This window comes from Pelophylax lessonae (genome assembly GCF_965119305.1).
Source record: "Pelophylax lessonae genome assembly, chromosome: 9".
Lineage (NCBI taxonomy): Eukaryota > Metazoa > Chordata > Amphibia > Anura > Ranidae > Pelophylax > Pelophylax lessonae.
In genome coordinates, this window is record NC_138776.1 from 51,543,769 (window position 1) to 51,568,640 (window position 24,872).

Consider the following 24,872-nt stretch of genomic DNA (forward strand, 5'->3'; position numbering starts at 1 on the left):
AGGTAACAAATAGCAAGCGGATGGCCCCAAAATCGATTAGGTCGATTTTGTGGCCGGAACTCCGCTTTAAGTCTTCTTGCTCTCTTTAGCAGCAGACTTGACTAACTAACATAACATAACTAAATAACTACATTAATTTCAGGACACTCTCTAGCATCCCCTTGACTGACAGCTGTCCACTGACTTCTAGCTGAAGGGATGGCTCTCTCAGGACAGGTCCCATGACACAGATCTGTACTCACTAAATGCAGAATCAGATTCTTTCCAGTGTCTCCCTTCCAGTCAGCTCTGTAGGACCTCCGGGTTCAGCTCCTCGCTAACTCTCAGGCCCTCGGGTCGACCACCTGAGGCCGCATGGCAGCTTCTACAGAGGAGGGGCAGCCGCCCCCTCCCTCCAGGACCCCGCTCTCCACCAGAATGACCCCAAGCACATGTGCCCTTTGCATTTATACAGTACCCCAGCATGCACCGAGGCACTTTCCTCTGCCAATCACCAGGGCTGTACTAAATGCCTGTGCATTCATTTGTCAGGTTTCCTCCCACTGTCCAATATGCCTCCCTATTGGACCAGTGTAAAACACTTCATAGTAACTGAGCTGCACCTGAGCATCATGAGTAGACCTCACTAGCAGATCCTGCTCTCTGGTAGGCAGAGAACAATATAGATTTACCTGGCAATCTCTCTGGTAAGCAGAAAAGATCCAAAACTATACTCTCTCTCTAGCAACTACCTAGGAGGGTGCTACACAATACAAATGTTTACATCGCATCTACCTTACCCTGGCCAGATTGGCTAAAATATTCCCTACCCAGTCGCCTTGTTGCCGGTGGTGCACTTCATCCAATGCAAATTTATTACCCATATTCTGAGACTGTGCCGCTTTCCAAACTTTCTGGTGGCGGGTCACTGAGTGTGTGGAGGAGCTCACTCAGGGGCTGACTGGCAACTTTTGGCCTAGGGGGCAAGTACAAATCAGAGGCCCCACTCTCCCTCTTCCTAGCCTCCTCCTGACCCCATTCCAGGCTGAAGCTCCGGTCCAGGTACTCTCTACTGATCCAATCCAGGTTCCCCACCTGGCCAGCAGGGGGAAGTTGGGGGAGCTGGGACGGCTCGGTCAGGGCTGGCTGGGGGAGGAGAGTCTCCAGTGGGGCATGGAACCGGCCTCTTCTCAGACACAGTTTAAACCATTCATGCTGGGGGGGCTGCGCTTTTCCCTTGTCTTCATCCCCACTCAGTAGATTCGCAGTGAGGACTTTTTTACTTCTCTCCACCAGTAATCCTTTAGGCATGTCTGTGGCAGAAGTGGTGCAGCCTTTTTACGGGGCATCAGAGCAGCCCAAGGGGCGATTGCCCCCCTGCCCCCTGAGCTCACTGCAATTAGGGTAAACAGCGGCTGAGGTGTGTCTCCTGGGTCTTGTTGATGCCCTGGCTCCCAAGAGATTGACACATACTCTTTTGACGTTAATTTTTGATTATGCTAGGAAGATAAAAAGTGCTTTCCTGGAAAAAGTCTACCCTTCCAGCTGTTCCGGCATGGAAGGCACTTATTAACAAAGTGAAAACCAGAAAAGAATACGCGCTTAGGATAGAGAAACGGATAGGGAAAAGTAACAAGAATATATGTGATCCAATTGGCTGCAGCCCACTTCAAAATATAACCTCAAAAGAGGTTATACGCTATATATTGGGAAGAAAGGGGAAGTGTTTGGTGCTGCCAATGTATATGTGAAGTACAATATGTACGTGTATATGTAGTGGGAGATCCTATGTATAAATATCAAGGGAATAAAAAACAATAAATAAATGTACAATAAAAAAGATGTGCAGGAAGTAGAGTACAATAAATATATAAATATGCCCTGTGCTATATATCAGGGTTCTTTTGAAATTAAGAAAAGGTAAGATTCAATCTGTAATGTAGGACACTTTCAATCAATGGCAACAATAAATAAGCTTAGTATTCTATATAATAGTGTGAATAAGAAATAATCAGAATTTAAAACATAATCGGAATGTAAATAGACCAGTGCCCATAGAGTGAAAATTTGAAAATAACACTAAAAAAGGTGCAACGTATGTGGTAAACACCACTATAAAAGAAGGAATCCTGTGGCACAAAGTGACTAGAATAATAATCGTGCAAATAAATGTAAAATGGGCCAAATAATGAATTGAGGTGCAATAAGTACTTATTAAAGTGCAAAGTGAGATAGATAAATAGAGTGATAAAAAATGACTCAGTAAATTGATTAAAGGAATTCCTTAATAAATAAAGTGCCAGGTGCTGGTAGTAGTAGTCCACAGTGGTCTATGTCACATAGGACTCTAAAAAACTGGTGTAGTGCACTGAAACCTTTTAACCTCTGCACTCCACCAGTTTTTGGACTGGGGATAAGAGAGATTGCATATCAACCTCCCTTCGGGGTGAGTGTGGATCCGTGCATCATTCTATGGGTCTGTTGAGTATTATTATTATTATTATATAGGATTTATATAGAGCCGACAGTTTACGCAGCGCTTTACAACTTGAGGGTAGACAGTACAAATACAATACACTTTAATACAATAGGAATCAGAGGGCCCTGCTCGTTAGAGCTTACAATCTAAGAGGGAGGGTCAATTGATACAAGAGGTAATGACTGTGGGGGATGGGCTGATGGAGAAAATAAAAGTACATATGTTAGGTGGATGCCAGATAGGTTTCTCTAAAGCAGTGATTCTTAACCTGGGTTCGATCGAACCCCAGGGGTTCGGTGGGTCAGTCTCGAGGGTTCGGCACACCCTCCGCTAGTACCACTTCGCAGTCAGGGACTATTTCTCCAGTTTCGGGCATGTCCTTCCCCTCGCGTTCGCAGCTCTCTCTGCCCCTGGCTCACTCTCACTGCTGGCTAAATCCGATCCAGCCGGAGCCGGCGTCGCCCACTGTGGAGTGGTGGGGGAGACAGAGACAACCCAGGCGTGCGGTGCGGACAGGGACTGTCTGGGGGAGGGACTAACCCGTGCAGCAGAGAACCACCAGGCCAGGCAGCCGCAGCAGCAGAAGAAGCCGGCAGGTGAGAGGCCAGAGAGCCAGTGGTGACAGTGGTGCTGCAGCCTGCAGGAGGAAAACCTAGCCTGTGATCGGGAGTCGGGACACAGGTGAAAAAAAGGTAGGACTGGAGTAGTACTGGCTGTACTAGTCTAGTGACTGACTGTCTGACTGACTGACTGTGTGAGAACACTGAGAAGACTATGTAAAGGGGATCTATTTTATGGGGAACCTGGCCTGCTGTAAGGGGGAGATCTAAATGGGGGACGGGACCTCACCTCACCCTGGCCTGCTGTAAGGGGGGATCTATATGGGGGACATGATCCCCCATATAGATCCCCCCCTACAGCAGGCCAGGGTGAGGTGAGGTCCCGTCCCCCATTTAGATCTCCCCCTTACAGCAGGCCAGGTTCCCCATAAAATAGATCCCCTTTACATAGTCTTCTCAGTGTTCTCACACAGTCAGTCAGTCAGACAGTCAGTCACTAGACTAGTACAGCCAGTACTACTCCAGTCCTACCTTTTTTTCACCTGTGTCCCGACTCTGCTACTATCACACCTATATATGAACTTGTGTATAGTGGTATATATACACACATAATTATATGTATATAGACACCTAGCCATATATAGGTGTGATAGTAGCAGAAATATATTACTGTAAATGATTTCATATAGGTGTGATAGTAGCAGAAATATATGCTTGCGCTAATGAAATCATTTACAGTAATATATTTCTGCTACTATAACACCTATATATGGCTAGGTGTCTATATACATAAAATTATGTGTGTATATATACCACTATACACAAGTTCAGATGTTTTGCCTAATGAAATCATTTACAGTAATATATTTCTGCTACTATCACACCTATATATGGCTAGGTGTCTATATACATATAATTATGTGTGTATATATACCACTATACACAAGTTCAGATGTTTTGCCTGCCTCAAAAGAACCCAAAAAAATGCCAAAAAAACGCTAGCGTCAAAAAAAAAATGCCCAGGTGTGTTTTTGCTGGCATTTTTTGGGGGGTTTTGGAGGCAGGCAAAACATCTGAACTTGTGTATAGTGGTGTATATACACACATACATATATTTATATACACACCTAGACATATATAGGTGTGATAGTAGCAGAAATATATGCTTGCGCTAATGAAATCATTTACAGTAATATATTTCTGCTACTATAACACCTATATATGGCTAGGTGTCTATATACATAAAATTATGTGTGTATATATAACACTATACACAAATTCAGATGTTTTGCCTGCCTCAAAAGAACCCAAAAAAATGCCAAAAAAACGCTAGCGTCAAAAAAAAAAATGCCCAGGTGTGTTTTTGCTGGCATTTTTTGGGGGGTTTTGGAGGCAGGCAAAACATCTGAACTTGTGTATAGTGGTGTATATACACACATACATATATTTATATACACACCTAGACATATATAGGTGTGATAGTAGCAGAAATATATGCTTGCGCTAATGAAATCATTTACAGTAATATATTTCTGCTACTATCACACCTGTATATGGCTAGGTGTCTATATACATATAATTATGTGTGTATATATACCACTATACACAAGTTCAGATGTTTTGCCTGCCTCAAAAGAACCCAAAAAAAGGCCAAAAAAATGCTAGCGTCAAAAAAAAAAGCCCAGGTGTGTTTTTGCTGGCATTTTTTGGGGGGTTTTGGAGGCAGGCAAAACATCAGAACTTGTGCACAGTACCACTATACACAAGTTCAGATGTTTTTCCTTTTTTTTTTTTTTTCAATAATTGGCTTTTTTATCAAAAATTACAATTTTTAAGAACTTTTTTTTGTGTGATTAATAGTTAATGGGGCATGACCCAGAACCCTAGGGACTTTTTAGGGGCATTTATTGGGTTTTAGGGCTTAAAAATAGTGTTTTTGGATTACCGAAGTTCGGGTCCCATTGATTTCAATGGGGTTCTGAAATCCGGGCCGAACTTTCGGGAAGTTCGGATGTTCTGGCCGAACCGAACTTTTCAAAAGTTCGATCATCCCTACTGATCAGTAGTTAAGCCTGTTACATGTGTCTCTGTGTGATTCATCTGGTCTGAAGGAGTGTCCTCACTGTATCCAATAGGGGATCCTGTTGGACAGTGGAGGAAACCCAGCCAGTGACACACGGGCTTTTGTAACTATCCCAGTGGGTTGGTGCATCCTGGGATATGTTATAAAAGCTGGGGGCACATGTGACAGGGTATCTTTGGGCGGGAAGCCAGGTCCCAGGAGGAGGGTGACGGCTGTCTCTCCTCCTGTCTGTATGGAAGGTGGTCACAGGGGGTCGGCCTAGTGGACCAGAAGTGTGGTGCTGAGTCCGGAGGTCCAGTGGATGCTGACAAGTGGAGTTGAAGGCAGAGCAACCTAGAGAAAAACAGTGTCCGTGAGTACCGGGAAGCTTGCCAGGGGTCTGCCCAGGAAGGGGACCACTCCAAGGAGAGTCCATTGGACAGGAGCTAGCACACACAGCAAGTGAGAAAGGGGGTGCCAAGCTAGGACCCTGAAGAGAAACGAAATCAGGATCATATTCTTTATCTTCACTTCAGTGGCAAGGTTAAGCAGTGGCCTTGCCACATACACTACAGCTAGTTGTCCTCAAGCTGTGCATAGTTCATAGAAGGAGTATCCCACTCATCACTTCTTCTATCCCAGTTCTAAATAAAATACAAAAACAACATCCCCTGGACTGTTCATTGTCTGAGCCACGGATTTAAAGTGATAAGTTAGATAGACTGTTGCTACGGATAACCCAGGGGAATCCAGAAAGTGAAATTCTCAGCAGCTCTCTAGGGGGCAGTGCTACACAGGTATCACCCAGTGCAAACAGTGAGTGTAGAAAACACACACGCCACACTCTATCAACTCGTAGAGGGAACACACGCCGGCCTCTGGCGGGTCCAGCGGGTCCGGCTTGTGCATAGTGCGGTACCCCTACGAGTAAGTTCTTTTCCGATTGTATTTGAGTGTTTTACCACTGTACAAGTTTTTATGGTCCGGGTGGGATCTTTTAATGAAATAAATTACTTACGATACTACACGAGGAGGAGGATGTTCTTTATTTTTTCTGCATATTATTCTTGGAGCTTGGATTGTTCCCAGAAGCAAGGGAGGAAGAATTGGGGTTATTGCCATTCGGGTCCTGAGAGACCAGACTAGCCCGTTTGATCCCATTACCGTAGGGTAGGAGGATACACATCATCCGGTGAGTGGGAATTATCTACGCTCACTGTTTGCACTGGGTGATACCTGGCTCCCTGCATCCATCCATCCATGGTTGAAACACCACGACAGGAAGAGTGCACAGTTAATGAGGACACTAGTGGATTCCTTCCTTTGGGTTTTTTTTTCCTTCACTGATATTCACCTGGACTTTCTTTTTTCTCTTTCTTTATTTATTATTGTTTTGTATTATAGAAGCATACGGTGTTGCACAGATTATATGTATGTTGCACTTGATATATATTTTTTAGTTTATTTCTCTTTGTATACGGTGTATTGCACACATGAGCAAGCGATGTTCTCTGCTTGGATTCTATCTGGTAGAGTCCTATTATTATTATTCACTTATTGGTTGACACAGCAGCTGCTTTATATATATTGTATTTAATGGTTTGGAACTCATTTACCACTTTAGTTTGGCGCGAGTGGGTATATGTTGTTAGTATATACAATACTCTTCACTGTTACTATATAAATGACACTGGCAGGGAAGGGGTTAACATTAGGGGTGATCAAGGGGTTAAGTGTGCTCCTAGGGAGTGATTTCTAACTGTACTGGGACTGGATGTACTAGAGGAAAAGAGAGACTTATGTTTCATCTTAGCTGAAACACAAGATCTCTCTCTGCCTCTGTGACAGAACTGTGGTCTGCCTTGTTTACATAACGAAAGATCGGCAGGTCCCAGCGGCTATCGCGGCCGCCGGACCCGCTGATTGGCTCCTGCTGTGTCCAATCACAGCAGGAGTGACGAGTGCACCCCGAGAACCCTTGCACAAAGTCATGTACATGTATGTGATTTTGTGCAGCCGGGCCGCCCTGCCGCTAAGTCGCCTGACAAGTTGCCCCAGTGTGAACCGGGACTTAAGCTGGCCATACACTAGCCAAAATATCGGGCGAACTCATTTTCGAAAAACGAAAAATTGGCCGCGAGAGCGGACGATCGTGCCATCATGTAATGACCGAATTTCGAACGATAAATCGTTCAATGAACATAAATGAATCCGTTTTTCTTTCAGTTTGTCACATATGCCGAGTGCAAACAGGTCGGCCGAGAAACACATTAACCTTTCAATTTATCGTTAGTTTATCGTTCGGCCGGCAGACCTTCAAAACTGTTCCATTGATTTTTTGGTTCTGAAAAGTTAAAAAACGATTTTCTATTTGTGCCCATTAACTGGACGAAAAACAAACGATCGGACCAAATGACAAATTTTCAAAAGATCTTTTGGCTAGTGTATGGCCAGCATTACTGTTTTTTTGTTTTCAATGATTTTTATTGAAAATTTTACAAAATACACATAAAATTAGTGCAAAATACACATAAAAATCAGTGCAAAATAACTGTGAGCAGTGGTACATCAGTAGCAAACAACGCATTACTGTTTTTTTGTATTTCTTATTACAAAACTTAAAAAAACAGAATTTAAAAAAATAAATAGAAATACTACCAAAAGAAAACTCTATTTGTGTGAAAAAAATGATAAAAATGTTGTTTGGGTACAGTATTGCATGACCGCGCCATTGTCATTCAAAGTGCGACAGGGCTGAAAGCTGAAAACTGCCCTGGGCAGGAAGGGGGTGAAAGTGTCCAGTAAGCAAGTGGGTAAATAGGAGGCCACTGTTCTCCACCTTGGTATGGTCATTACAGTTTTTATAAAGACCCCCTAAACACGCACCGTGCATCTTGTCTTCCTAGGACTGACATGAAGCCAATTTCTGCAATAAAACAAATGAAGGCTGGGGGTAAAATGCGTCACAAATCCACGTATTTATTGAAGCATTTGCGAAGAGATATAACTGAAGAAGAACTGCTGTGTATATAAAGTATGGAGGCGGCAGAGCGAAGGCGACCAAATCAACTTTAAAGGATTACTTTTTTTTTTTGATGGATTAGCAACTATTAAGGAAGAACTTGGCTGAGTTTTATAAACTGGCGAGATTTCCCCAGACGCACGTCTGAAGAGAATTTGATTCAGTGAGCATTTAGGACACATTTAGAGAGCTTCCAGCAACCTGCTCAAGCTTTTAACCACTTGCCGACCGCCCCACGCAGATTTACTGCGGCAGGGCGGCTCGGCTGCGCATAATCACACAGATCTACGTGATTTTGTACACATGGTCTGGGCGCCGCGCGCTGCCGGAGCTGAACTTGCGCTGTGTTTAGACACATGCGATCCTCAGAGAAACTGACAGAAGACCTGCCTGCTTATGTAAACAAAGCAGGCGAGTCTTCTGTCACACAGGCAGAGAGAGATCAGGAGTTTCATCTAAGCTGAAACCCCAATCTCTCTGTGCCTGTCACAGAGCCCTTCCCCCACACAGTAAGTAAGCACAGTTAGGCATACATTAACACAAATTAACACAAATAAATCACCAGGCCCGGATGGCGTACATCCAAGAGTACTCAAAGAACTTAGTAAAACTATATCTAGACCACTGTTCCTGATCTTTGCTGACAGTATTATGACAGGAACTGTACCGGGGGATTGGAGGAAAGCTAACGTGATACCGATATTCAAAAAAGGGCAGAGGCATGTCCCAGGAAATTATAGGCTGCTCAGCCTGACATCGATAGTATGTAAACTTCTGGAGGGGATGATAAGGGACTATATCATAGAGTTTGCTAAAGACAACAACATCATCAGCAGTAATCAGCACGGGTTTACTAAAGGGCGTTCTTGTCTGAACATTCTACGAGGAGGTGAGCTGTGAGCTAGATAGGGGGAGACCAGTGGATGTGGTGTACCTGGATTTCGATAAGGCGTTTGATACAGTTCCCCACAAGCGCTTAATTTATAAAATAAGATCTGCAGGCATCGACCACAAGGTTTGCTCTTGGATACGGAACTGGCTAAAAGGGCATGTCCAAAGGGTGCATACTCAGACTGGTCTGGGGTGGTAAGTGGGGTCCCCCAAGGCTCAGTCCTGGGACCAACCTTGTTCAATTTATTCATAAACAGCATTGAAGACGGGATCAGTAGTTCGATATAAGTTTTTGCAGATGACACAAAATTGGGCACGGCAATAACTGCACAGCATGAAGCAGATATCCTACAGAATGACCTGGACAAAATAACAGAGTGGGCAACGACATGGCAAATGAGGTTTAATGTGGAGAAGTGTAAGGTTTCGCACTTGGGGACTAAAAACACAATACACTTTAGGGGGGAACCTTTGGGGGAATCAAAAATGGAGAAAGATCTGGGAGTCTTGGTCGAGGATAGACTAAGCAATTGCATGCAATGTCAAGCGGCAGCTGCCAAAGCTGGCAGAATATTAGCATGCATAAAAAAAGGGATGTATTCCAGAGATAAGACTATAATCCTTCCACTTTATAAAACTCTGGTCCGACCGTATCTAGAGTATTCTGTCCAGTTCTGGTCGCCAGTCCTCAGGAGCAATGTGTTGGAGCTGGAGAGAGTCCAGAGAAGGGCAACTAAACTAATTAGGGGATTGGAGGACTTTAATTATGAAGAGCATCTACAATTGCTTAATTTATTCTCCCTGGAGAAGAGACGCCTGAGAGGGGACATGATAGCAATTTATAAATACCTCAATGGTGATCTCAGCATAGAAAAAAAGCTATTCAGTCGCAAGGATTGCATGAGGACTCAAGGACATACAATGCGATTAGAGGAGAAGCGTTTTGACCTCAGGAAACGCAGAGGGTTCTTTACTGTTAGGGCTACAAGATTGTGGAATTCTCTACCACAAGAGGTGGTTTCTGAGGGAAGTATGGCTACTTTCAAAAGACTCTTAGACGTACATCTCAAGGATCAGAACAAGGATCAGGGGTATGAGAGATGATTACGGCCATGCGCGCCTACACTGGTTGAACTGGATGGACTATTGTCTTTATTCAACCTCAACTACTATGTAACCCCTTTGATCATCCCCAGTGTTAACCCCTTCCCTGCCAGTGTCATTTATACAGTTACAGTGCATATTATTTAGCACTGATTACTTTATTAATGTCACTGGTCCCCAAAAAGTGTCAAAAATGTCAGTTGACACAGGCAGGGAAGGGGTCAACATCCGGGGCGATCAAAGCATTAAATGTGTGTGACGGTACTAACCGTCACTATGATTAAAAAATCATTGGTGGTTTGGATTGCTTCAAATGGGGTCTGTATTTACAAGTGATGCTAACGTGTATTGGACTGCAATGAAAGCAATGTCTTCATATAGAGATGTGAAGATTTAATCCTACACTGGGAGACTTAGACTGTTCTAGACTGCTAATGTCATCGGCTCAGCCACTTGTCGTCCACACTTTGTTAAATATGCTAATACTGTCTGTGTTTTGAGATGGAATGTGTATTGTGCTGAGTATTCCTGTTCCATTGTTACATGTTAATGACCCCACATTGTTCTGGCCAGGTGACTAGATAATTCGTTTAGGGTAAGGGCTCTTTCACACAGCCCATCCGTCGGACAGACTCAGTTTTTCTCAGCGGGGGATCGATCCGCTGATCCCCCGTTGAGCAGGAGAATGACAGCTGTTCCCCGCACTGTGTGGGGAGACACAGCTGTCAGAGCCCCATACATCTCTATGGGGGTATCGGATGGGAACGGACCGTCCCATCCGATCCGCTGGACGGATGTAAAATAGGGTTTCCATCCGTCCACATTTGACGGATCGGATCGGGCGTCAGCGGACATGTCTCCGCTGACATCCGATGCCCCATAGAGATTCATGGGGGGACCGTTCAGATCCGCCATAAAAACGGACAGGCGGATCTGAACGGTCCGCCTGTGTGAAAGGGGCCTTATTTTGTTCCTGTATACAAATCTATATGCATATGCTAATGTAATCAGACTCATCTGACCTGATAGTGTATATAATGTGTGTGTGTAGGTTCAATAAACAGTTCTTCTTGCTTACCATCAACATAGAGTCTCATCTCATCTTTGTGGGAGAAGGCTATACCAGCTCTGTCTCTCTTCTGCTTGGATCACTAAATCACTAGCTCTGTTAAGAGCGGTTCCTGCTCTACTCTACAGCATCCCTCCCACTAGGGGGAAGAGAACATCTCTGGCGGCTAAACCCCTCTTTCCATTGGGGTGGCCACTACAATGTGCTCCTAGGGAGTGCTTTCTAGCTGTGTGGTACGTGATTTAGCGAAGGAGGGCCACCCTGCCGCAGTATATCTGCATGGATACATGCAGATATACTGCATGGATCCATGGAACAAAAATCATTCATTCTGTTCACATATGAGAAAAAGTTTGGAGTCTGTCGACATTTGTCAGATGCTGAAAGTGGAGTATACACTATACGAAAATCAAATGATTATTCCTCGTACATCATTTTTCTTTTCCAATTTTCTCATAGTGTGTACCCCACTGAATAAATTGCAGATGCCCCCCCCCCCCCCCCCCCCATAGCGGTCCCTAAGCACAGAGCTGCAACTAAGAACATTAGGAAATCGTGACAGATACAGATGACGGTATTTGGTCTGATCAGGCGCAGGTGGGGACACAGATGTTAAGATGCCAAGTGAAAATTTTCCATGTTAATAATACATCCACCATCTGCTAATCATAACAAATGACCTCCCCAAGTAATGATGTGAGTTATCGATGCTTCTACTGGGTGAAGGTGAGAAATCACAGCTGTGGTTCACTTAGAGCAAAAATTAAAGGGGGGGGGGGGCTAGAACAGCGCCATGGCTAATGTGGAAATCAATAACTTCTACACATTTATTTAGAAGAGAAGAATTATAAAATAAAGGTAAAGGTTAGAAAGCAGAGAAATGAACATGTACAGAGATCCTCAGACATGGCAAGTGTACAAAAGATCTGATCTTGCTCACACGGGAGGCTTTAAGGCCCCACGCAAACACCGGGGCCCCTCTAAGCACTTTACTACTGGCAGGAGAAAAAACACTTCAAAAACGCTCCTAAGCCACATTTTTGGAAACGCGTTTAGGCACGTCAAGTGCTTAGGCATTCATTAATTTCATTGTCCAGAATAATAATCTCTGCCCATTAAAATAAAGGCTTAAGCGCTAAGAACACCCAGTGCCAGGGCCATCTTACCGAATGGGCACGCTGGGCAGTTGCCCAGGGGCCCCATTTGCCCAGGGGGCCCCACCTGCTCAGTGACCCATCCAAGCATTAGTCCCGTTTCCTGTGTGCATCCGGCCGCCAAACTCAGCAGGTGGCAAGCGCCTGTCGGCCCTGCGTTGCTGTCAGGCCACTTGGGCCATGGAGGGGTAGCCCACAACTGCAGGAATGCCTGTCTGCCTCTACGGGAACAGGCACACACAAGACAGTTGAGTCTGACTCCCCTCCGTGTGTGTGTTCACCGGACCCAGCCGCCGAACTTGGAAGATGTCATTAGCCTGGCACTGCTGTACCAATAAACATCACCTGATCGATAATTAGCATTTTTATTCTTGTGGGTGATTGTGTAGGCGGAGCCCCAGTGCACTGCATTGCCCGGGGGCCTATAATGCTCTTAAGATGGCACTGCCCAGTGCTGGGGCACGCTTAGGTGTGTTAAGGCATTTCTAAAGCCAAAACGCTCCTCTCTTGAAAGCATAGTTGATGTTTTTTTCTTTTTCTAGCTCTAAACAGAGGCAGGAAAAAAAAAATTCAAAAGTCCATAAAACGGGTCTTTTTGAGCTGAAATGTACATAAGGCCTTAACCTGTTGGTGCTGATGGCACACAAATATGCGGCCTCTCTCTGGGTGGGCCCTGACACCAAGCAGCCGCATTTTTGCATACCAAATTGTAAACACAGCTGTGCGCCTTACCTGCTCCTATCTATCTAGGAAAAAATATAATTTTGGGATTTTTGGTAAGCATAACTTAGGGTGAGCAACTTTCAGGAAGTATCCACAGTTTTGTAGGTGGTTGTCACACAGAATGACCCCCCCTCCCCTTTTTTTTTTTTTTTTTTCCTATTACCTTTGCAGGTTAAAAACATCCCTATGATAATAGATGTAATGGATAGACTGTGAAAGACATATATTTCTATGTTACCCTACTAAAATCATATAGATAAGCCCTAGATATATTTATGAATAGCTATACAACTCCCACTCCATATATACAGTATGTACAGGGCATTTTTTCAGTGGGAACGCAGTTCCAGCTCTCCCGGCACTGGATGTATTTAATTCCAAGGGGTGCTAGGGTGATCTCGGGATCTATTGTACCTGGGGAAATCTATTGTTGCTGAGGGAGGTATATTGCTGCCAGTGAGAGGAATCTATTGTTGCTTGGGGGATTTATTGCTGCTGGGGTCATGGGAGAGATCTACTGTTGTGCGAAGGGTCTATTGATGCTGGCTTCTGGGAGATCTATTGTTGCTGTTGGGGGTCTATTGTTGCTGGGAGTTCCTATTGTTGCTGAAGGATCTATTGTTGGAGAGGATCTATAGTTTCTGGGTAGTTTCTGGGTAGATCTATTGCTGCTGGGGATCTATTGTTTCTGGGATTAGTCTATTGCTGCTGGGGGGGGGGGTCTATTGTTGCTGGCTGCAGAGGACCTATTTTACTACCTTTCATTAGCAAATTCCATACAAACTACTTAGTACCAAAAAATAATACTTGGTTCTGTGTTCTCTAAAAGGGTCAGGGGGTGGAACCAAGGGATGTGCTAGGAAATGGGCAGGTGGTGGAGGAAAGGGGTGACCCAGATGGGAGGGGGGGGGGTACCTGCGCCTATTCTCTGAGAAAAAAAAGCATCGTATTGGTATGTCTGTTTGTCTTTCTCCTTTTTTGGCTTTCGCTACTCCCCTTTACCATCTTAGGCACCCTGTGTGATGCCAGCAATCTCAGTTTCTCCCATGGGCCGCAAAGCGTGCTAAACCAACAGCAATTATCTTTATTGTTGCTTGCTTGGTCTGGATCCCAGTCAAACTTGGGAAAAGACATATTATACTTAATCTTTACACATATTTTTTTTTTCCTATATGTACATACAGTATCTCACAAAAGTGAGTACACCCCTCACATTTTTGTAAATATTTTATTATATCTTTTCATGTGACAACACTGAAGAAATGACACTTTGCTACAATGTAAGGTAGTGAGTGTACAGCTTGTATAACAGTGTAAGTTTGCTGTCCCCTCAACATAACTCAACACACAGCCATTAATGTCTAAACCGCTAGCAACAAAAGTGAGTACATCCTTAAGTCAAAATGTCTAAATTGGGTCCAATTAGTAATTTTTTGCTCCCCCGTGTCATGTGACTCGGATGCATCAAACTGCATCAAATTGGTCTGCATGGCTGTCGTCCCAGAAGGAAGCCTCTTCTAAAGATGATGCACAAGAAAGGCCACAAACAGTTTGCTGAAGACAAGTAGACTAAGGACATGGATTACTGGAACCATGTCCTGTGGTCGACCTAAACCCTATTGAGCATCTGTGGGGCATCATCAAACAGAAGGTGGAGGAGCGAAAGGTCTCTAATATCCACCAACTCTGTGATGTCATCCTGGAGGGGTGGAAGAGGACTCCAGTGGCAACCTGTGAAGCTTTTGTGAACTCCATGCCCAAAAGGGATAAGGCAGTGCTGGAAAATAATGGTGGCCACACAAAATATTGACACTTTAGGCCCAATTTGGACATTTCCACGTAGGGGTGTACTCACTTTTGTTGCCAGCGGTTTAGACATTAATGGCTGTGTTAATTAATAAAAGATATTTAAATCAGCGCTAAGTGAGAAAATAAAAAAAATATTAAACTAAGTACTGCAGCTGCTGCTCACGTCAAGTTAAAACCTCGGATAAATAAAAGAATCAAGAAAAAAACAGCGCTTGCAGAAAATAACAACTCTCTTGTATAAAACTATTAAATAAATATATGATAAACAATTAATCCATGAATAAAGTGCACAAGTGTTAAGAAACTGATATTTTAAAAATATATATATCATTAATTATGTGATAAACAATTATTCTGTGAATAAGCCCCCGTTCACATTAGGTCGCTCCGACTTAGGGGGCGACCTGTGAAGTCGCGTGCAGTGCGACTTCGGCGCGACTTGCACAGACTTCATAACATGAATGTCTATGCAAGTCGCTCCAGGTCGCCCCGAAGTAGTACAGGACCCTTTTTCTAAGTCGGAGCGACTTGTGTCTCCCTATTAGAACGGGTCCTGTACTACACAGTGGGAGCGTGAAGACCGCGACTTGTCAGGCTGACAAATCGCCTGACAAGTCGGATCAATGTGAATGGACACTAAAAGTGCACAAGTGCTAATAAATGTGAAATTCAAATAAATAAATATATATATATATATATATATATATATATACAGTGGGTACGGAAAGTATTCAGACCCCCTTAAATTTTTCACTCTTTGTTATATTGCAGCCATTTGCTAAAATCATTTATGTTCATTCTTCTTCCTCATTAATGTACACACAGCACCCCATACTGACAGAAAAACACAGAATTGTTGACATTGTTGCAGATTTATAAAAAAAGAAAAACTGAAATATCACATGGTCCTAAGTATTCAGACCCTTTGCTGTGACACTCATATATTTAACTCAGGTGCTTTCCATTTCTTCTGATCATCCTTGAGATGGTTCTACACCTTCATTTGAGTCCAGCTTTGTTTGATTATACTGATTGGACTTGATTAGGAAAGCCACACACCTGTCTATATAAGACCTTCCAGATCACAATGCATGTCAGAGCAAATGAGAATCATGAGGTCAAAGGAACTGCCTGAAGAGCTCAGAGACAGAATTGTGGCAAGGCACAGATCTGGCCAAGGTTACAAAAAGATTTCTGCTGCACTTAAGGTTCCTAAGAGCACAGTGGCCTCCATAATCCTCAAATGGAAGACGTTTGGGACGACCAGAACCCTTCCTAGAGCTGGCCGTCCGGCCAAACTGAGCTATCGGGGGAGAAGAGCCTTGGTGAGAGAGGTAAAGAAGAACCCAAAGATCACTGTGGCTGAGCTCCAGAGATGCAGTCAGGAGATGGGAGAAAGTTGTAGAAAGTCAACCATCACTGCAGCCCTCCACCAGTCGGGGCTTTATGGCAGAGTGGCCCGACGGAAGCCTCTCCTCAGTGTAAGACACATGAAAGCCCGCATGGAGTTTGCTAAAAAACACCTGAAGGACTCCAAGATGGTGAGAAATAAGATTCTCTGGTCTGATGAGACCAAAATATAACTTTTTGGCCTTAATTCTAAGCGGTATGTGTGGAGAAAACCAAGCACTGCTCATCACCTGTCCAATACAGTCCCAACAGTGAAGCATGGTGGTGGCAGCATCATGCTGTGGGGGTGTTTTTCAGCTGCAGAGACAGGACGACTGGTTGCAATCGAGGGAAAGATGAATGCGGCCAAGTACAGGGATATCCTGGACAAAAACCTTCTCCAGAGTGCTCTGGACCTCAGACTGGGCCGAAGGTTTACCTTCCAACAAGACAATGACCCTAAGCACACAGCTAAAATAACAAAGGAGTGGCTTCACAACAACTCCGTGACTGTTCTTGAATGGCCCAGCCAGAGCCCTGACTTAAACCCAATTGAGCATCTCTGGAGAGACCTAAAAATGGCTGTCCACCAACGTTTACCATCCAACCTGACAGAACTGGAGAGGATCTGCAAGGAGGAATGGCAGAGGATCCCCAAATCCAGGTGTGAAAGACTTGTTGCATCTTTCCCAAAAAGACTCCTGGCTGTATTAGATCAAAAGGGGGCTTCTACTAAATACTGAGCAAAGGGTCTGAATACTTAGGACCATGTGATATTTCAGTTTTTCTTTTTTAATAAATCTGCAACAATGTCAACAATTCTGTGTTTTTCTGTCAGTATGGGGTGCTATGTGTACATTCATGAGGAAGAAGAATGAACTTAAATGATTTTAGTAAATGGCTGCAATATAACAAAGAGTGAAAAATTTAAGGGGGTCTGAATACTTTCCGTACCCACTGTATATAGCTAATACCATAAAAGTCAATAAATGCGCAAAAAAACAGTCCCATATAGGTGAAAAAAGTGCTGATGATGCTACAAGCAAAAAGGTGCTAAAGTGCTCCAATATCCAGTGCGAGGTGTCTCAAAAGTCCTCCAAGAACCTCACTCACCAGAAATGATGGACCCTCCAACTAGGGTAAAAAAAGGCTTAGGAATGATGTTAACGTCAAGGGACAACCTCCAGGCTGACTCTATACTCATGTGACCCCTTACTCCTGGTGATTCAGGTCTGCGGAAACTACAATTCCTTCACTGGAAGTCTGATTCCTGCAGGCTAAAACTCTAGTATTATGGCTCCTTTAAGCCGATTCTACTGTTAAACTCAGAAGGAAGGAATGGACCACATAGCAGTGATAATTTTGGCAGCAAATTTCAATTTAGTTTTAGTCTTAGTCTTAGGACTAAAATGGCATTTTAGTTTTAGTCCCATTTTAGTCTTCTGCAAGTGTTTTAGTTTTAGTCTTATTTAGTCGACTAAAACCTCGGTACATTTTAGTCGATTAAAACATCTTACATTTTAGTCGACTAAAACGTCCTACATTTTAGTCGACTAAAACGTCCTACATTTTAGTCGACTAAAACGTCCTACATTTTAGTCGACTAAAACGTCCTACATTTTAGTCGACTAAAACTCATTTTAGTCATCTAAATGGTCATGGTCAGGTCAGAGAGGAGGCCTGTAATGCTGCTGCCTGCAGTCAGTGCACACATGTCAGCGGAGACATGTCTGCTGCTATCCGATCTGATCCGATCCGTCAAATCTGGACAGATGGAAACCCTATTTTCCATCCGTCCAGCGGATCGGATCGGATCGGATGAGAACAGACCGGCGGTCCATTCCCATCTGATTCCCCCATAGAGATGTATTGGGAACTGACAGTTGTGTCTCCGCACACAGTGCGGAGAACAGCTGTCATCCTCCTGTTCAGCGGGGGATCGGTGGATCGATCCCCCGCTGAGATAAACGGAGTCCGCCGATGGACGGGCTGTGTGAAAGAGCCATAATGCCATTTTACATATTATTTATATAAATAACTCATAAGGTGATGGTGAATTGACATTTTTAGCATTTCACAAGATAATTGGGAAAAATGTGTCATGTGATTCAATTATCTAATGAGATCTTCTTTAGTGAATTGGGCCCTCAGTTCCTTAAGCATTGTACGGGGGAACTACTGACAACTGGTACATAAGGCAGTGGTACTAAACCATATGTCCTCTGTGTGTCATCCTATGACATCACAGATGACATCACCAAGCACAGAGGACACATGCAGTGTAAGATTATATCACATTTGCTTAAGCCGGCCATAGATGGATGGAATCTCGGTTGGTTCAGCAGGGACTGGCCGAGATTCGGTTGTACCCAAGTCGATCCATCAACCAGCCTGTTAGATATTTTACAGGCAGTTACTGCCGGCAGCTATAGCTGCTAGCAGTATTTATTGTGTTCTGCTGGCCAGGAAGACTCCCTGCTGGCAGAACACATAGTGCTGCCGGAGATGTTCCCTAAACAACACTTAATGTGCTGATGGCGGGATCGAGCAATTTTCTTTCGTTCCAACTCTGGTGGAACGAAAGAAAATCACATAATCTATGACCTGCTGAAGAAGGCTCAGCTCCAAGTATCAGAGGTGGGGGACTTGAGTCACATGACTTGACTTAAGTCAGACTTAAGTCACCAGTTTGAGGACTTGAGACTTGCTTGACTAAAATTAATAAAAGACTCGACTTGACTTTGACTTGGTATTCATGACTTGAGACTTGACTTTGACTTGAGACATATGACTCAAAATGACTTTACTTTTTTAAGTTATTAAATATTTGCATTTTCTCAAGATGTGTTAAAGTAAAATGAATGAATGTGCCTGTTATGTTTCTGACACCACAGTCACTTAAAACACCTCAGTGTGTTCTGATTTTTAGGACACTGGCTGTTTAACAATGGAAATACTTAACATTTTTTTAGTGACTGTGGTGTTGATGACCGGACGAAGGATTTTGAGCTGTTTTGGCATTCAAAGTGTTTCTTTAATATGCCAAGAAAGAAGCACTAAACAGTTTTGTTAATGTTGAAAATAAAACAAAACTTTTCCTGACCACTGACTTTAAACTGATTTAAAGGTGAAAATTGGGGTAGATCAGTATTTTAACTTGATTTGTGACTTGACCAAAATAAATGACTTGACTTGCTTGACTTCTAGCAGGGATTCGACTTGACTTGCTTGCTTTACGCCACAGTAACTTGGGACTTGCTTGTGACTTGCACATGTGTGACTTACTCCCATGTCTGCCAAGTATTCGTTTTCGTAATGGGGCAGAAGATGGCAATCCTAAAGCATAACCACCCACAATGGAAACCAGCAAGGTGCCTTTTCAAAGGAGATCCAAAGGAAGCCAAGCAGCTGTGATCCAACCTAGATACCTTTTGCAACCCTGCACTGCTTTATGCAAAGATAAACAAAGTCTTGGCAACCTTAGGGCAGTGAGAGAGTGCAAGGCATCTGTGTTGGCATCCAGGGAATGGGGAGAAGCCGTAAACACGCCAGGTACCAGGTTATTGATGAAAGGCAGTAGTGTTCAGATAAGCATTTCCAACATGTCTATTGCTGGTGGGGAGTTTTTTTTAACCCCGGGCAATTTTATTCCCAGCTGGGCAGAAGAAGGAGGTATTGTTCTAGGGGAGTTTCTTGTTCTGAGGCTTTCCAATGCTGGAAGCGGTCCTGAACACAGAGAACAATGCTGGCAGAGGCATTCACTTGTTCTGCATGGCCTCTCTGGATACCTGCAACTTCTTCTTATTATGTACATTGCAGCTATTTGTCATCTGATGGAGTTGTGTATTCCCAAAGGAAACCGGTGCTGGAAAACAGTTTTTGAACATTCATGGCCATTCGTTGCTTTTTCCCAACTCCAGACCAAAAAAAAAAAAAGTCAATTTATCATCCCACCCTGCTCTTTCGTAGACTCTGTTTTTTAAACCTTAAGACTTACCTTACCTTAACCGGTTGCCGACTGCGCACAGTATATTTACTGCGGCAGTCGGCCCCGGCCAGGCAGAGTGACGTAGGTCTACGTCGCTCGCCTGTCACTCCTTCTAGAGCCAATAGCGGGCGGGCGCGCGCCTGCTGAGGCGCGCGCCCGCCTCGGCTCGTTCACGGAGGAGTGCGGGAGTGTGACTGGCGGACCCGATGTCCGCCGGTCACACTACGATCGCCGGTACAGCGGGAGAAAGACAGAGCGGCTTATGTAAACAAGCCGCCTGTCAGTTCTCCCTGTGTAAAAGTGAAGATCAGACAGTTCTACTATGTAGAACTGTTGATCTTTGTTTTTACACTAGTAGACCTGTCCCTGCACAGTTAGAATCACGCCCCTAGAACACACTTAACCCCTCCCTGTCCAATACTGTTAACCCCTTCCCTGCCAGTGTCATTTTTGCAGTAACAGTGCATATATATAGCACTGATTACTGCAGTAATGTCACTGGTACCCCCAAAAGTGTCAAAAATGTCAGTCAAGGGTCCGATCTGTCCGCCGCAATGTCGCAGTACCGCAAAAAAATCGCAGATCGCCGCCATTACTCGTTAAAAAAAAAACACCAAAAATGACAAAAATCTTTCCCTTTGTTAGTAAACGCGATAACTTTTGCGCAAACCAATCAAAATACGCTTTTTGTGATTTTTTTTACCAAACATAGGTAGCGTAAAACAAATCGGCCGAAAATTTTAAAAAATTTTGATTTTTACATTTTTTTTGGGGGGAATTTCATATAAAAAAAAGTGAAAAATATTGTTGTTTTTGCAAAAATTACGCTTTTTTTTTGTTTATAGCGCGTGATCAAAAATCGCACAGGTGATCAAATACCACCAAAAGAAAGCTCTGTTTGTGGGAAAAAAAGGACGTGAAATTCGTTTAGGTACAGCGCCGCACGACCGCGCAATTGTCCGTTAAAGTCACGCAGTAAAAAATCGCAAAAAAACCCCTGGTCTTTTAGCAGGAAAATCCTCCGGTGGTAAAGTGGTTAAAGACTTTCCTTAATCCACTTTAATGTGATATCCGGTGCACCTCTACCTGTAGTGGCGACCAGTGGTCTTAAGCTAAAATCCATGCTCTTCACTGAGGATGAGCTGATTGCTTTAACTTCTAGAAATCTGCCCAGTGGGAATTAATCTTGCCTTTGCAGCTTAAGGGGTACAGTTTAAAGGTTAAAATGTAGCAATGCCTGCTAGGGCTATATCCCAAACCCAATGCAGATGCAAAAAATGTAGGTACTGCAAGAAAGTTAATAGCATGGGGCTTGATGCAAGCTCTACCTCCTACCTTCCATGCTTGGCTCCTGGAAATAAACACTACCCTACCATATAAAAAGTTTGTATACATTCATAGGGGTTGTCTGTCTAAAAATAATAATATATGGGACCACTGGTTGCAACATCCTGGTGCATGCAGGTATCTTATATCTAAGCCTTTTTAGCAGAGATGTATAGTAACTAAGTAGAACTACTTCACTACTGTACTTAAGTACCGAAAGGCGGTATCTGTACTTTCCTGGAGTAGAATTTTTTTCTCCTACTTCCACTTTTACTTCACTACATTTTTTCGATGATTTCAATACTTCTACTCCAATATCTTTTTTTGTGCTGCATAGTAACTCATTACTATTATAAAAATTACCACTGCCAGAACAGTAGATGGCAGGTTTCATGAAGCTCAAACATGTGTATTATCAGCGCATACGAAAATAAATGCTACTGTATGCATAAATAAAAGCTGCATTTGAAATAATAAAAAACAATATGATGTTCAAACGTTTGACTTCTTTCTTTAATAACTACATAACACAGTACTTGTACTTTTACTTTCAGTACTTGAGTAGCAAAATTTTTAAAAAAACTACTTGCAATACTTAAGTACAAAAAATGTTGAATACTTTAGTACTTCTACTCAAGTCACTTTTTGATCGAGCACTTCCACTTCTACTCAAGTCACTTTTTGATCGAGCACTTGTACTTTTACTCAAGTATGGGTTTCGAGTACTTTATACAACTCTGCTTTTTAGACCTTTACTCATGCCACATATCCACTAAACTAATTTGACCAACAACAGTTGATTCTAGACCAATGCTTGGTTACTTCAGTTTCAATACAACTCTTCTTGTCCTTCACTTCCCTTTGCCCATTTCATGGAAGGTACCATCGTTATTTAATGTTAAATGTTATGTGCACTTCCTCGTGAATGTGGTACCATGCTATGCTGATGTAGCATCCCTTAACCACTTCTGGACCGGAAGGATTTGCCCCCTTAATGACCAGGCCATTTTTTGCGATTCGGCACTGCATTACTTTAACGGACAATTGCATGGTCGTGCGATGCTGTACCCAAACAAAATTGATGTCCTTTTTCCCCACAAATAGAGCTTTCTTTTGGTGGTATTTGATCACCTGTGCTATTTTTATTTTTTGCGCTATAAACAAAAAAAGAGCAACAATTCTGAAAAAAAAAAAAAATAATAATTTTCACTTTCTGCTATATAACATTCCCAAAAGAAAAAAATTTAAAAATCAAAATTTTTTAATATTTTAGACCAATTTGTTTTCTGCTACATATTTTTGGTAAAAAAAATCACAATAAGCGTATTTTGATTGGTTTGCGCAAAAGTTATTGCGTCTAATAACTACGGAAAGATTTATGTCATTTTTATTGTTTGGTTTTTTTTTTCACTAGTAATGGCGGCGATCTGCGATTTTTTGCGGACTGCGACATTGCGGCGGACAGATCGGACCCCTAACTGACATTTTTGACACTTTTGGGGGGACCAGTGACATTACTACAATAATCAGTGCTAAAAATATGAACTGTTAGTGTAATAATGACACTGGCAGGGAAGGGGTTAACACAGTAAGTGATCAAGGGGTTAAATGTGTACCTAGGGGCGTGTTTCTAACTGTATGGGGGCGTGGCTTGTGAAATGATCACAGAGAACTGTGATCCTACATAGAAGGATCACAGGCACTCTGTGATCATTCCAGAGAGAAGAACAGTCAGCTGTGTTTACAACAGCTGACCGTTCTTCTCTTTCAGTGGGGAGCGATCGCGGGTGGCAATCAGAGTGCCCGCTGACGAGTGGGGACGGGAGCCCGCTGCCGGCAGCGTGCGCTCGCCCCCTAGCCACAAGTGCGAGACCGATATAGACCTACCTACGTCGGTTCGCGCAGGAGGGGCTGCCTGCCGCAGTAAAACTGCAACGGGCAGTCCAGAAGTAGTTAATCAGCTTGTGACTAATTTGGGCTGTTCGGTGTCTCACTGGTTGCAGATTAGACTGCTTCCCCTGCTTTCTCAAGGAATCTTGAATGTAGTGGGCTGGGAGAGTTAAATCAGCAGCCAGAATATTTAGGTGATCCCAGCCAATCCCTGGAGGAGTGTGCCCAGTGGGTGGCTAGGGAGTGCATAAATAGTCTGACACTTGGAACAGTGAGGTTCTTGTCCAGGAGGAGAAATTCCCAGCCTGAAGGGTTACTGCTCTTCTGGGCAGTCCAGTTGTGTTCCTACACTTGTTCATCAAGGCCCCAGCTATGCTTAAGCTGGGGGGCCTGCTTCAGTGTTCATAGAGGTTCCAGCTGTGTTAGAGCTGGGGGGCTATTCTACTGAACTTTGCTGAAACGGATTGAAGGATTCCACTGAGGATCAGGAGAAATTGCTGGCTCATATCGGAATGAGGCATCCAAGTATCCGGGGACTGATCTGTGTGAGAGATCCTAGTGACTGTCTGCTGCTACTATCCCTTGTGAGTCAGTGCCAGCTCTTGCTCAAACTTTTGACATTTCCTATGGTGTCCCAGTGTAGCTCAGTCCCCTAAGAGGTTTTAAGAAGTTTAGGAAGTGTCCTCATGTTACTGTTCTTTTTTGCTACTGGAGTATCCCATAGCTTCCCTATACCCTGTCCAAGTTCAACTTTATTAAAGTATCAAAAAGGATACCCCTAGACCAGGGGTGTCAAACTCATTTTCATTGCAGGCCGCATCAGCATCATACTTGCCCTCAAAGGAATGGTTGTATCTGTAAGACTAGATAAACGTATCTACTCTTTATTATAATAAATGATTGCCTCTGCATTTGAATAAACTTACAGTGGCTGTAAAGCCTATTCATAAAAGTTATACTAAGTACATATGTCGTGTTTACTTATCTCTCTCTCCAAAGCTCTAAGTGCCGTTGCTCTCTGGTGCTCCGTTCCTCTGTTATCAGCATGAGTCACTTCTGACAAGTTCTCCGACACATGAGATAACAGTAGCTGAAAATTTGTGTCAGGGAGGTAGCCTAGAGAAAGACTAGCTTGCACAGTGTAAGCCTATTCTCCCCACCCACCACCTATGTGCTGATGAAACTGGAAGAAAGTTTTTTTTTTCTAAACCTTCTGCACTTTCGAAAGGGTGTAAAAAGCTGAAGAAAGCAGATTTACATCCACTTCACCATTTGAAGACCAGGCATTTTCTGGCACTTTTAGTTTACGTGTGAAAATCAGTTTTTCTTTTTGCTAGAAAATTAGTTTGAACCCCCAAACATTATATATTTTTTTTAAAGCAGAGGCCCTAGAGCAGTGGTCCTCAACCCTGGCCTACAGGGCCCAC